General features: G+C 44.5%; 1 protein-coding gene across 13 annotated transcripts in view; it reads right to left on the minus strand.

Moving 5' to 3' along the window:
- Nucleotides 1-12,067, minus strand: part of SOX5 (SRY-box transcription factor 5) — a 769,299-nt gene that overhangs the window by 464,782 nt on the left and 292,450 nt on the right. For 3 of the 13 annotated variants that reach the window (XM_083700224.1, XM_083700234.1, XM_083700233.1), the window contains exon 1: nucleotides 8,975-9,240. The exons of 8 other annotated variants lie outside the window; for them this stretch is intronic. The gene's annotated coding sequence lies outside the window, so the exon portion shown is untranslated. Of the gene's footprint in view, nucleotides 1-8,974; nucleotides 9,251-12,067 lie in introns of those variants that run through there. 2 more of the 13 variants (XM_083700227.1, XM_083700220.1) reach the window with 2 other exon arrangements.

Here is a 12,067-nt window from a genome sequence, read left to right on the forward strand (position 1 = left end):
AAGCTAAACACACCAGGCCCCTGAAGATCTCACACACATTCTGTCTTCCATTTCCCCCTGATATCACTCGCCCCCCCCCCCCAGCTTAAAAAACCATAGTATTGCCCCTGGTACATATTCTCGGCTCAACTTCAATTTTCACAGTAAGAGACTTGACATATTTTCTTCCTTTTTATAACTCTTAGTTATACCACAATGTGACTGCAACAGCTCAGCCCCCACTAGCAAGGATATTTCCACTAAGCAAATACTCGGAGTAATTAGTGAAGAAGTGATAATATCTGAATGCATCATGGTTTGCACAAATTACGGCTTATTTGTATCAAAAGAAAGAGTCACAGCCCTCCTACTAGCTTGAGAGTACAACCAAAGCAGGGGGAAAGGATCTCAGTTCTAAACATACCACAAGAGATTATGTTTGCTGATTAAAAAACAACAATGCAGATTTCTAAACATACAAGCGCAAAAGCATCTGCGAGATACGGAGTAACAGGCAGAAAGAGGAAGAAAAAAGCATTTTAAAGCATTTTAGGATTTTTCTGGGGGAGTCTACCTTGTGCCCTCTAGTTGTCCATTTATTATTTTTATTATTTATTACAATTATATACTGCCTTTTTCTTCCAAGGAACTCAAGGTCCCATTCTCACTTAATCTCCACAACAACCCTGGGAAGTAGGTTAGGCTGAGAGTCAATCACTGGCCCAAAGTCGCCCAGTGAGCTTCATGGCTGAGTAGGGATTTGAACCCTGGTCTCCTAAGTCCTAATCTAACACTCTAACCATTACACCACACTGCCTCTCTAAGTAGGGATAAGAGAATCGGGTAATGTCTTTTCCCTTCAGCATCTAATTTTTCCAATCTTCAGTTCTTCACATTTCCACTTCAGCTAGCAAATTTTATTTGGGGGGGGGGGAATAAAACCCTCCTGAAAATTCATCTGTGTTTTAGTGTGAATTTTCCTAAACCGATTATATTTAATGCAATTTTGCCTAATATACACACATTGCTAAGCAATTTCCCCTAATATGATGCATAAATATATCTTTAGTGAGAAACATGCATTTCCGTTTACACTGTACCCCAGCAGCTCCAATTCTTTGTACACATTTCTTGGCCGACGAACTGAATTGGAAAATTTGGAGAGGCATGAATTCTGAAGGGTGGCTGCATTTCGGTTTGGGTGTTTTGGGGGGAAAGTGCAATTTTAGGTATGTTTGCCTTTAAATGTGAAATGAACTGCATTTCTTCCCCAGTTCCCTACTTCTGAGCACATTTATACACATTAATTTTCTATTTTAAAAAATCGTATCAGTGTGAAATAATATAGGTATATGCACAATCACACACTGTAAAAGCGACGTAAATGCAACCAGAATCCTGTTCAGCTGAAATGCACTTAGTTCCTACCTTCCTTCAGACTTTTTAACTCAACACAGGAGGGGAAGGGGGTTACATCTGGCGTGCCCTGTGCTCACACAACCACTCTCCCTAAACACTTTACACCCACACATTGTTTTGAACATATGAAGAGGCTTTATATATTTTGGGATTGCTGTGGGAAAGTGCATGTTAAGGCCATGTGCACATCCACACTCTGAAATGTGGAGGATCCAGACAAAGCTAGCTGCGTTTTGTACCTAGCGAAATCAACGGGGCTTAAGTCGCCACAAACTTTTCACACTGAGTTCAGTGGTAAAGGGACCCCTGACCATTAGGTCCAGTCGTGACCGACTCTGGGGTTGCGGCGCTCATCTCGCTTTATTGGCTGAGGGAGCCGGCGTACAACTTCTGGGTCATGTGGCCAGCATGACTAAGCTGCTTCTGGTGAACCAGAGCAGCGCACGGAAACACCGTTTCCCTCTCCGCCAGAGCGGTACCTATTTATCTACTTGCCCTTTGATGTGCTTTCGAACTGCTAGGTTGGCAGGAGCAGGGACCAAGCAACGGGAGCTCACCCCGCCGTGGGGATTCGAACTGCCGACCTTCTGATCGGCAAGTCCTAGGCTCTGTGGTTTAACCCACAGCACAACCCACATCCCAGATTTCAGTGGTATCTAAGTGCAACTAACTCAATCTGCAGCCAGCCCAGGAGCAAACTGAGCTGCGATATTATAGGCTGCCCTTCTGCACTGTCTTCCCTGCCAGTTCACTGAGGATTAAATCAAGTGGGCCATGCAGATGATAGAGAACTGAATGTCGACCCAGATTTCTCCAAATGTCAACCCAGTGTACAGCAGCTGCGATAAAGACAAATTCCATGTTAGAGATCATTAGGAAAGGGGATTGAGAATAAAAACTGCCAGTGTCATAATGCCGTTGTACAAGTCTGGGATGCCAGCACACTTGTTGGAATATATTGTGCACAGTTTTGGTCTCCCGCAACTCGCAAAGGATATTGTAGAGCTGGGAAAGGTGCAGAAGAGGGCGACCAAAATTATTAAGGGGCTGGAGCAACTCCCCCTATGAGGAAAGATGACAAAGTTTGGGGCTTTTTAGGTTAGGGGGAAAGGCAAGTAAGGGTGGTGCTGAAAGAGGTGTATAAAAACTCTATGCGACTTGGAGAAAGGGAATAAGGATATGCTTCTTAGGATATAATACCAGAACCTGGGGTCAGCCAAAGAAAGTGAATGGTGGGAGATTATGGTCAGACAAAAGGAAGTCCTTCTGTGGAATTCAGGGTCACATGCTGCAGTGGTGACCACTGCCAGCTTGGATGGCTTCAAAAGGAGATTAAACAAATCCATGGAGTGATCAATGCTGTCAGTGGCTACCAGCCACCACGGCTATACATTAACTCCAGTAATGGAAACCTTATGCCTCTGAATACCAGACCCTGCAAGTGTCCTTATTTTCCAGGGACAATCTCAGATTTGAAGAAGTCTCCAAGTTTCTGATTTGGTCCTGGAATGTCCCGCTTTTCCTTAGGACGTCCCTATTTTCATCAGAGAAATGTTGGAGGGTATGGCGTTTTGCAACTCCCAAGCTTAGGAGATACAACCTTTAGAAGACATCTGAAGGCAGCCCTGTATAGGAAAGTTTTTAATGTTTAATGTTTTATTATGCTTTTATATAGGGGGACGTGGGTGGCGCTATGGCCTAAACCACTGAGCCTCTTGGGCTTGCCGATCAGAAGGTCAGTGGTTCGAATCCCCACGACGGGGTGAGCTCCCGTTGCTCGGTCCCAGCTCCTGCCAACCTAGCAGTTAGAAAGCACGCCAAAAAGTGCAAGTAGATAAATAGGTACCACTCTGGTGGGAAGGTAAAAGGTGTTTCCGTGCACTGCTCTGGTTTTGGTGTTCTGTTGCACCAGAAGCAGCTTAGTCATGCTGGCCACATGACCTGGAAAAATTGTCTGTGGAAGCGGACAAACGCCGGCTCCCTCAGCCTGTAAAGCGAGATGAGCGCCGCAACCCCAGAGTCGTCTGCAACTGGACTTAATTATCAGGAGTCCTTTACCTTTTATGCTTTTATATATGTCGGAAGGCACCCTGAGTGGCTGGGGCAACCCAGTCAGATGGGTGGGGTATTATTCCTGTTCTGGAATAGGACATCCCTATTTTCATCAGAGAAATGTCAGAAGGTATGGAATACAACTTGTTGGGGAAAGCACTGTTGTGCAGATGCTTTGCATTTAGGCTTCCCACAGGTATCTGGTTGGCCATTGTGAGAATGGGATACTAGACAAGTTGGCCTTGGGTCTGATCCAGCAAAGCTATTTTTTATGTTTCTGTGCACTAAAATGCATCTGCTGGAAAACCTGGCTACAAATGCACCCACGGAAAGGCACACTAGGAAAGTGTTTTCCAAAGTAATTATTCTTTACTACATTATGGCTAATATTATATGATTTCGCAAATTGATCTGCATTCTGCATGAATGTGCCCTTCTATTAGAAACAAACACATGCATGCATATCCCAATTTACTTCCCCACACTCAACACATTTTTCAGTTAACAGATTTCAGAAGCGGACAAGCTACTTACACAGCTGAGGATTTAATTTCAACAACCCCCCCCCCTTTTTTTTCTTCCTGTCAAATACAAACTTTGCCCAAAGCTAATTTTATTTATGATGAATATGATCAACTTACTTTCACGAATCATTGCTGTACAAACCTGAAGGAAGAGATGGTGCTAATGTGTGAATAATTGTTGACACAATTAAGCACCCAGCTCTATGCCTGTTAAACAGCTTCCAGCAGTAAAATTCTCCAGTAGTTTAAAGGGATAGTCAATTCATTTCGGAGTGCAGAGAGAGAAAGGGGGAGTTCTTCTACTGACCTGGTGTTTTGAGGGGGTTCTGAATGGGCCCATATATGGTACCACAACTCTGCATCGCTGAGAAATGGGGGTCTCGCCGTGGAGAGTGGCTACATATTGAGTCAGACGCTTACCGTTTAGAGACTCAGTAAACAGAAGGCTCACCCTTTGACCTTCCTTTGCAGAGACTGTCTGGTTCATAACCTGCTAGGGACTTCCGCCTACCTAATGACCTCTTTGTGAATTGGTCGGATTGCTCTAAATTAGCCTTCCTTCCGACAGCCTTGCAAAAGGAAGGAATCAGCAACCTAGTCTGGATTGCAACACAAAGCTGGCGAGCAAGCAGACGGGGGGTTAGGTGGGTGCTGTTATGATGCTGAAATGAACTCTCTTACTTTGAAGTGGATCAAAAGTTGTGGAAAAATAAAAACTCTCATTTCTGCTCCAGGAAAAAAAAATGTCTCGTTTCTGCTCCAGTCTCTGTTGGGCAAGGTTTCAGAAGTTGATGAACTTCTCGCGCTGGTGACGGGGAGAACAGTTAGTCCAGCCCAGCCCTCTCCACACATTGCATGCTTGTTGACCGACAGCCTCAGCCAAATTGCTAGGTGAATGATATGAACAACGTCCATGCAAAGACCACTGAATTCCATGTTTTGGGCAAAACATGTAATGTGAGAGAGGAGAGGTAATGCAGAACCCAGGGCCGTGAAAAATCCCGTATGAAATAGCCAGTTATCTACATTCTCTCTCTCTCTCTCTCTCCCTCTCTGTGCCATGTGCTTAAATGCACTGGATTCTGTCATAGTCTAGCCTGGGAGTGGAGAACTTGAGCTGGTCAATGGATCAGATGGTTATCTGCCCCACCCCTCATGAATCAAATGTGATAGCTGGGTGGAGTCACTCACTTGTCCATCACCTGCCATCACGATGACACCAGAAGCCCTCTTTTTGCCTTCAAGTGTCTTGCAGAGCACTTTGAAAGGGGCTTCTCCTGACCTGACAATCAGATCTACACACAAAAACACACGAGCCCAAGAAATTCATGATACCTTTATAGGTAATGAGAAAACCCTGGCCAAGTTCAGAGTGTTGCACTAGGGCCCAGACATGAAGTCTTGTGCCCTGCTGGCAGAGGATAGTGTTCTGCTTCAAGGATGAAGAATCCATGGCCCTCCAGATGATGCTGGACTCTATCAACTCTCGCCAGCCTTGACCATTGGCCATACTGGCTGTGGCTGATGAGAGTTGGAGTCGCACAAGACCTGGAAGTCCACAGCTTCCCCATCTCTGATCCACTTGGAGGGTTGCCCGATTTAAAGATAAAAACTATAAGGAGAGACAGCTGGAGCTCTGAATTTTTTTGTATTTATTGGCGGAGGATTATACCACTAAAAAAAAAAAATCTCAAAGCAGTTTATGTAGAAACATATATGAATACAACAACAACAACAATGTTGCTCATCAATGGTTTGCAGCTGAACAGCACATTGGTCCCATCCTTCCCTCATACAGTGAGATGTATGAGTTGAGATTTGAGCTGTAATCACTCTCACAATGCACTTACATCAGAGGGTTATTGCAACAGTGAAATAAGGGGCTGGGAACAATGAACACCACCCTGATGTCCTTGGAGGAACAGTAAGATAATAATCGAATAAATAAAAACCTCAAAGACCACCTCTTGCTACAAGAACCTACCTGGACCCTACAATTATCATCAGAGGTCCTTCTCTGTGTGCCTCCTTCAAATCAGTCACAGGGCTTCCAAATAATCCTGGGTACTGTAGTTCACTCCCTACAGGAGAAGGATTCCCAGCTCCTTTAACAACTACAGTTCCCAGGATTCTTTGGGGGAAGCCATGTGTGGATGTGTCCATTGTCACAGCTTCTTATGCACCAGGTGAAGACTTTCCTATTTTCCTGGGTTTGGGAGTCTTAACACTGATTGTACTGCAATATCATTTATGTTCAATTTTTGGTGCTCATTTTTTTATTTTTTTTTAGTGTGGTGGGATAGAAAGCATCCTTTTCAGGCTTGTTGTTGTACGAACACCTTTAGAAACCTTTTGCTTCATTTTAGGCTTATTCAGTATATCTGCTGTTGTTTTTTAAAGTTGCCAAGTTGATTGGAAGCTTAAAAATATTCTTTGAGACAATTCTGTAGCAAGTGACAAATAAATATGGGGAAAGGCTGTATGTAGCTCAGTGGCAGAGTTTTCCATGAAGAAGTCCCCGGGTTCAGTCCCTGAAATCTTCAGGTAGAGCTGGGAATGTCCACCTGCCTGATGCCCTCAGAGGCTCCTACCATTCAGAATAGAGATAACTAAGCTAGATGGAACAAGGATCTAACTTAGGACAGTCTCCCATGTTCCTAATAAAGAAAAAGAAGGCAGCATACCAACTCCTATGAAGCAAGGCTGTGCCACTTCAGCTCACAAACATACACCGAACCTTTAGCCTCAGAAAATGTGACGTCCCAACTTTCCTGTGAAACTTGCAGCCTTCTGGAGAATAAGATGACGAGACTCAGTGGCATGGTCCAAGGCCACATCTGTGTCACAGCCTGCATCTGAAAATTCCCATTAGAAGCAGAGTTGCCGTGTCAGTTCTGGAATCAGATGCCAATGCTGGAATCATGACCCATGTGCCACTGTGCCAATTTGAGACCCAGCTCCTGGTTCCTACAGGGGCCGTTTTTTGCTGCCAGCTCAAAGGGCCATTGGATCCAGCAAGCCTGTATTTTGCTCATTATAATTAACTCATTAAAAGTGTAGTAGGGATTTTATAGTAGGGATTTTATATATATATATAGTAGTATATTAGACCCTGTGCTATATAGTATATTAGACCCTGTGCTATTTTTCTAGAAAAAGAGGTTCCAGAACTCACCATGAACACCTCCCTCTTTCTCTTAGAATGGTGATGGTGCCCACCTGAGAGGTGCTAGAACTGAGTTCCGGCTGGGGAAAAACAAAACCTTGTTTACACCTGATGTGAGGCAAATGTAGACCTTTGAACTTGCTGTTGTTTGCATGTGACCTGCTGGCATGCCGGCTTTCTCAATTGTTCTGCCAAAAGTCCTGTGCACAGCAATCAAGTCTTCAGCATCCAGTTCAAAATCAGCAAAGCTCCCCTCACCATTTGGCAGGTTACTGGAGACTCCATACAGACCACTCTCTCTGAAGCATCAGAAGCATACAGATCATCCCTCAAGAATAATTTTTATCAGTTATTTTCTTTTAAGTCATTGATAATGCTTACTGCTTGCTGAATGGTCACCTGTATTCACAAAGAAAGGGATGCATTCTATAAGCTAAGAGATTGGGATATGAATCAGCAAGGCTCAGGTTCAAAACTTTCCTCTTCTAGGAACCATGGTATGAACTTGAGGCCACCACCTTGCTGCAGCTAAGCAGGTCTGGGTCTGGTCCATGCACGGATGGGAGGCCACCTAGGAAGAGCCACGTGTATGTTACTTAGACCTACACTGGCTCCAGCACATTTCTGAGTACAATTGAAAGTGTTGGTGCTGACTTTTAAAGCCCTAAACAGCCTCAGCCCTGTATAAATGAAGGAGAGTCTTCACTCCCATCATTCAGCCTGGACGCTGATATCCAGCTCTGAGGGTCTTCTGGTGGTTCCCTCACTGCAAAAAGTGAGGTTACAGGGAACCAGGCAGAGGGCCTTCTCGGTAGTGGCACTGTCCCTGTCCTCCCATCAGATGTCAAGGAGCTAAGTAACTATACAACCTTTAGAAGACATCTGAAGGCAGCCCTGTATAGGGAAGTTTAATGTTTTATTATGTTTTTATATCTGTTGGAAGTGGCCAGAGTAGCTGGCACAACCCAGTCAGATGGGCGGGGTAAAATAGTAATAATAATAATGATTCCAGGATGGAAGGAAGGTGAGATAAGAACACAAGCACAGCCAGTTGCAAGTGTCCAGCATCCTATTCTCACAGCAGCCAACTAGATACCTATGGGAAGCCTGTAACCAGAACCTGAGTGCCACATTACTCTCCCTTCCAGTGGTTTACAGTAACTGGTATTCAGAGCCATACTGGCTCCAACAGTGAAGTGAGAACACAGCCATCAGGGTTAGTAGCCACAGATGTATAGGTAAGAAAATAATTTAAAAAGAAATAAAAAGAAATAAAAAGTCTCAGTTCCCCCACTCCCCCAATCTTTGACAAGGGGATTATAGCAGTTCAAAAGCATGTCAAAGTGCAAGTAGATAAATAGGTACCACTCTGGAGGGAAGGTAAACGGCGTTTCCGTGCGCTGCTCTGGTTTTGCCAGAAGCTGGCCTTAGTCAGGCTTAGTCATGCTGGCCACATGACCCAGAAGTTGCTCCCTCGGCCAATAAAGTGAGATGAGCGCCGCAACCTCAGAGTCGGTCACAACTGGACCTAATGGTCAGGGGTCCCTTTACCTTACCTTAAATAGTTGTTGTGAAGATGCTAACAATATAATGTACCTGAAGTGCTTTGAACAACCAAAAGCACTGTTTAAATGTTAAGTATTATCAACATTGGTCCACTGTGTCTTCCAGAGCAGACAGCAGACTTTTCACACTTTCTGCCTGAGAATGGAGGGAAGCAACAAAGTGTTGCATGCATTATGCAAGGGCAGAAACATAGGGAAGACTTCGTCTCCATTATATCACCCACATCTTAGAAACCCTCCCAGCAACACTTTTGCCAAGACAACATTACCTGGGTGCTTCTTACTCTTCTTCACCTGTGATAATGCGATGAGCTACTGAGGAGTGTCACTAGCCCTAGACTCTCTTCTTCTCGCCGCTTTGTTTTTCCCGATCCGTCACTGGGGACAGTGGCAGCAGCATGAGGAGCCCGGCGAAAGCGAGAAGGACGGATGGAAATCCCACACAGAGTGCGCTTTCTCTCTCCAGACAGGCAATCGCAGACTCTCTTGTCAAGCCAAGGCCTCGCTAACCCCAGGGCCCGTCCTTTTCTTCTCTGTAACAAATCAAATTTTGCAACCCAACCTTGCCACATCATTTGAGCGTATTGACACAATTGGGACTTCAACCCCAATTTTGCTTTGTGTTTTTCAAGTGGGGTTTACATAAGTAGAGAACAAGATAAAGCACGCACAATACATCGGGGGCCCAGCTGAGCGAACAGTGAACTCCACGGTCTGCATATCTAGAAAGCAAATCCATGGCCATCTCCAACCTGCTAGCAATGTTTAAGGGGCCTTCCACCACCACACACTGATTTTTTAAAAATTGCTTTTTGAGGTTGCTATCTAGAATAATAATAAAGGTAAAGGGACCCCTGACCATTAGGTCCAGTCATGACCGACTCTGGGGTTGCGGCACTCATCTCACTTTCTTGGCCGAGGGAGCCGGAGTACAGCTTCTGGGTCTTGTGGCCAGCAGGACTAAGCCACTTCTGGCAAACCAGAGCAGCGCACGGAAACACCGTTTACCTTCCCGCCGGAGCGGTACCTATTTATCTACTTGCACTTTTGACATGCTTTCGAACTGCTAGGTTGGCAGGAGCAGGGACCGAGCAACGGGAGCTCACCCCGTTGTGGGGATTCGAACCGCCGACCGTCTGATCGGCAAGTCCTAGGCTCTGTGGTTTAACCCACAGTGCCACCCACGTCCCTAGAATAATAATATTACCTTGGAATTTTGTGGAGCTTCTTATACCAGGATATCAAAGATTAATGGGGCTGTGCCTTCCTTGGCATCCACTTTTAATTTTTTATTATTATTATTTTGCCTTTTTGCCTCACTTGCAAATTCTCAACATAGGGAACTGCTTTGCATCCGTAAGTCCCACCTTGTGAATTTTGAACTCACAGGGAACACTGTGGTCACATCTGCACCATAGGTTTACAGACCCTCCAAGTGTCCCTATTTTTCCGGGACAGTCCTAGATTTACAGAAGTCATCCTGGTTAACTCAAGCACACCATTGTCACTCTGTTCCCAAATCACACCATATTTCATATATCTTCCAATGGTGAAACGATTTGACCATTTACACAGATCTCACTTGATGCTTCACTGCAAAAGGGTGTCCTATTTAGCATCAAGAAACAGCATTATAAAGGTCACACACATATTTCCTTTGGATGAGGTAGCTTCTAATGACAAATGCAAATGTCAGAAGATCCTAGCAAAACTGCATTGTTCTTGTGTGGAAATTCCAAAATTCCTGAGTTAGACTCCATGAGCCACTAGCATCCAAAAGGTAAAAATGGAAATTCCTGGAAAATGTAGCTGATGGGGGAATATTTCGCTCTTTAATACATGTGGTCTGTTAGAGCTGAATTAATAAGCTATCACTAAACAAAGATCATTGGGATCTCACGAACTGGATTGTCATTGTTGTTAAATTAAATAAACCCAAAGTGGTTAATTTAGGAAAAAAGGAAGGAAGGAAGGAAGGAAGGAAGGAAGGAAGGAAGGAAGGAAGGAAGGCCCTGAGGCTCCAGCTTCTGTAGATATCATGTTTTCTAGACCAGTATGTTGATCCCAACCAGTTGATCGCATGAAAGGTCAACCAAGTCAAGTGGTTTCCTGAAGTCCAGAAGCAATCAAAGAACCACTAAGTCAGTCTTGCAAACTTGACTTTCACTGGGTGTGAGTTCCAGCCCACTGAAGGCCAATATTCATTACTTCCTATGAGACCACAACTTGCACCTAATTGGTGTGCTTCCCAGAGTCTCATGGCAAAGTCTCCAAGTGTCCCTATTTTCCAGGGACAGTCCCGGATTTACAGAAGCCATCCCAGTTTCTGATTTGATCCCAGAATGTCCTGCTTTTCCTTAGGACATGTCTATTTTCATCGGAGAAATGTTGGACAGTTGCAAAAAAAATGTGTATACCAGGCAAAAGTGCATATTTATATTAGGTGAAATTTGCACTTAACCTCTGATGAATTTTCATGAGGACTTTAACAAAAGAAAGGAATTCACAGGCCAATGTGGAGAACGAACTGGAAAAATGAGAAGCTGGGAGCAACTGAAAATGATGCACACACACCCTAGTCACAACCTGTTCAGAGTACAGTATCTGAACCACCAGTGATTTGCCTAACGTTTCACTCTCCCCAAACATCACCTAAATGTGCCTCTCAAAATTGTCTCCAGCAAGAATGCCAAGTCATCTCTTCCGCAGTCCAGCAAAAGTTTCACCACTTGATTCCACTGGCTGTATAAACTGATCTTTGCTTTCATGCATGTGTTTGGACCTTGGAGTCTGCAGCACATTCTACCTGCCAGCTCACCTTGCACTTGAGTTGGCCGCCCCCAAATTTTCACTCCATTGTCATCTCTTGGCCAGTTTTCAAATCACAAGAAGACTCTCTCTGGCACTCTGGAGTTACCAGGTTTCCTAAACAACTTCCTGCGAAGGACTTACTAAAAAGCATTTTCGACATCTGAATAATTCACAGCCAGAGCTCGTCTTCATCCTACTATTTTGCTAAGTCTTTAGAAGACGAAGGGGAAGGGGGAAAAACACACACACAATTCTAATTAGTTGGTGTTTGTACAGCGCTTTGAAGATGAAACGAACTACTGTGCTTGAGTATTATTATTGCAATGCCTGGGGCACCATCTCCAATTTGCTTCTCAGAAAACTGAACATGATCCAAGAGCAGTTTGCACAGGAGCCAAGGCAAGGAATCCCAATTACTACCTCGGTGTTGTCAGGAAGCTACATGGGTAAGCCAACCCTTCCAATAAGCAAGCGTCACTCCCCACCCCAAGGGCAACACAAGACATTTGGCTGTCTGTTGTGAGGAATAACATGCCTCAGCCTCCTAATCC

Source organism: Podarcis gaigeae (genome assembly GCF_964106915.1).
Source record: "Podarcis gaigeae genome assembly, chromosome: 10".
Taxonomy (NCBI): Eukaryota; Metazoa; Chordata; class Lepidosauria; order Squamata; family Lacertidae; genus Podarcis; species Podarcis gaigeae.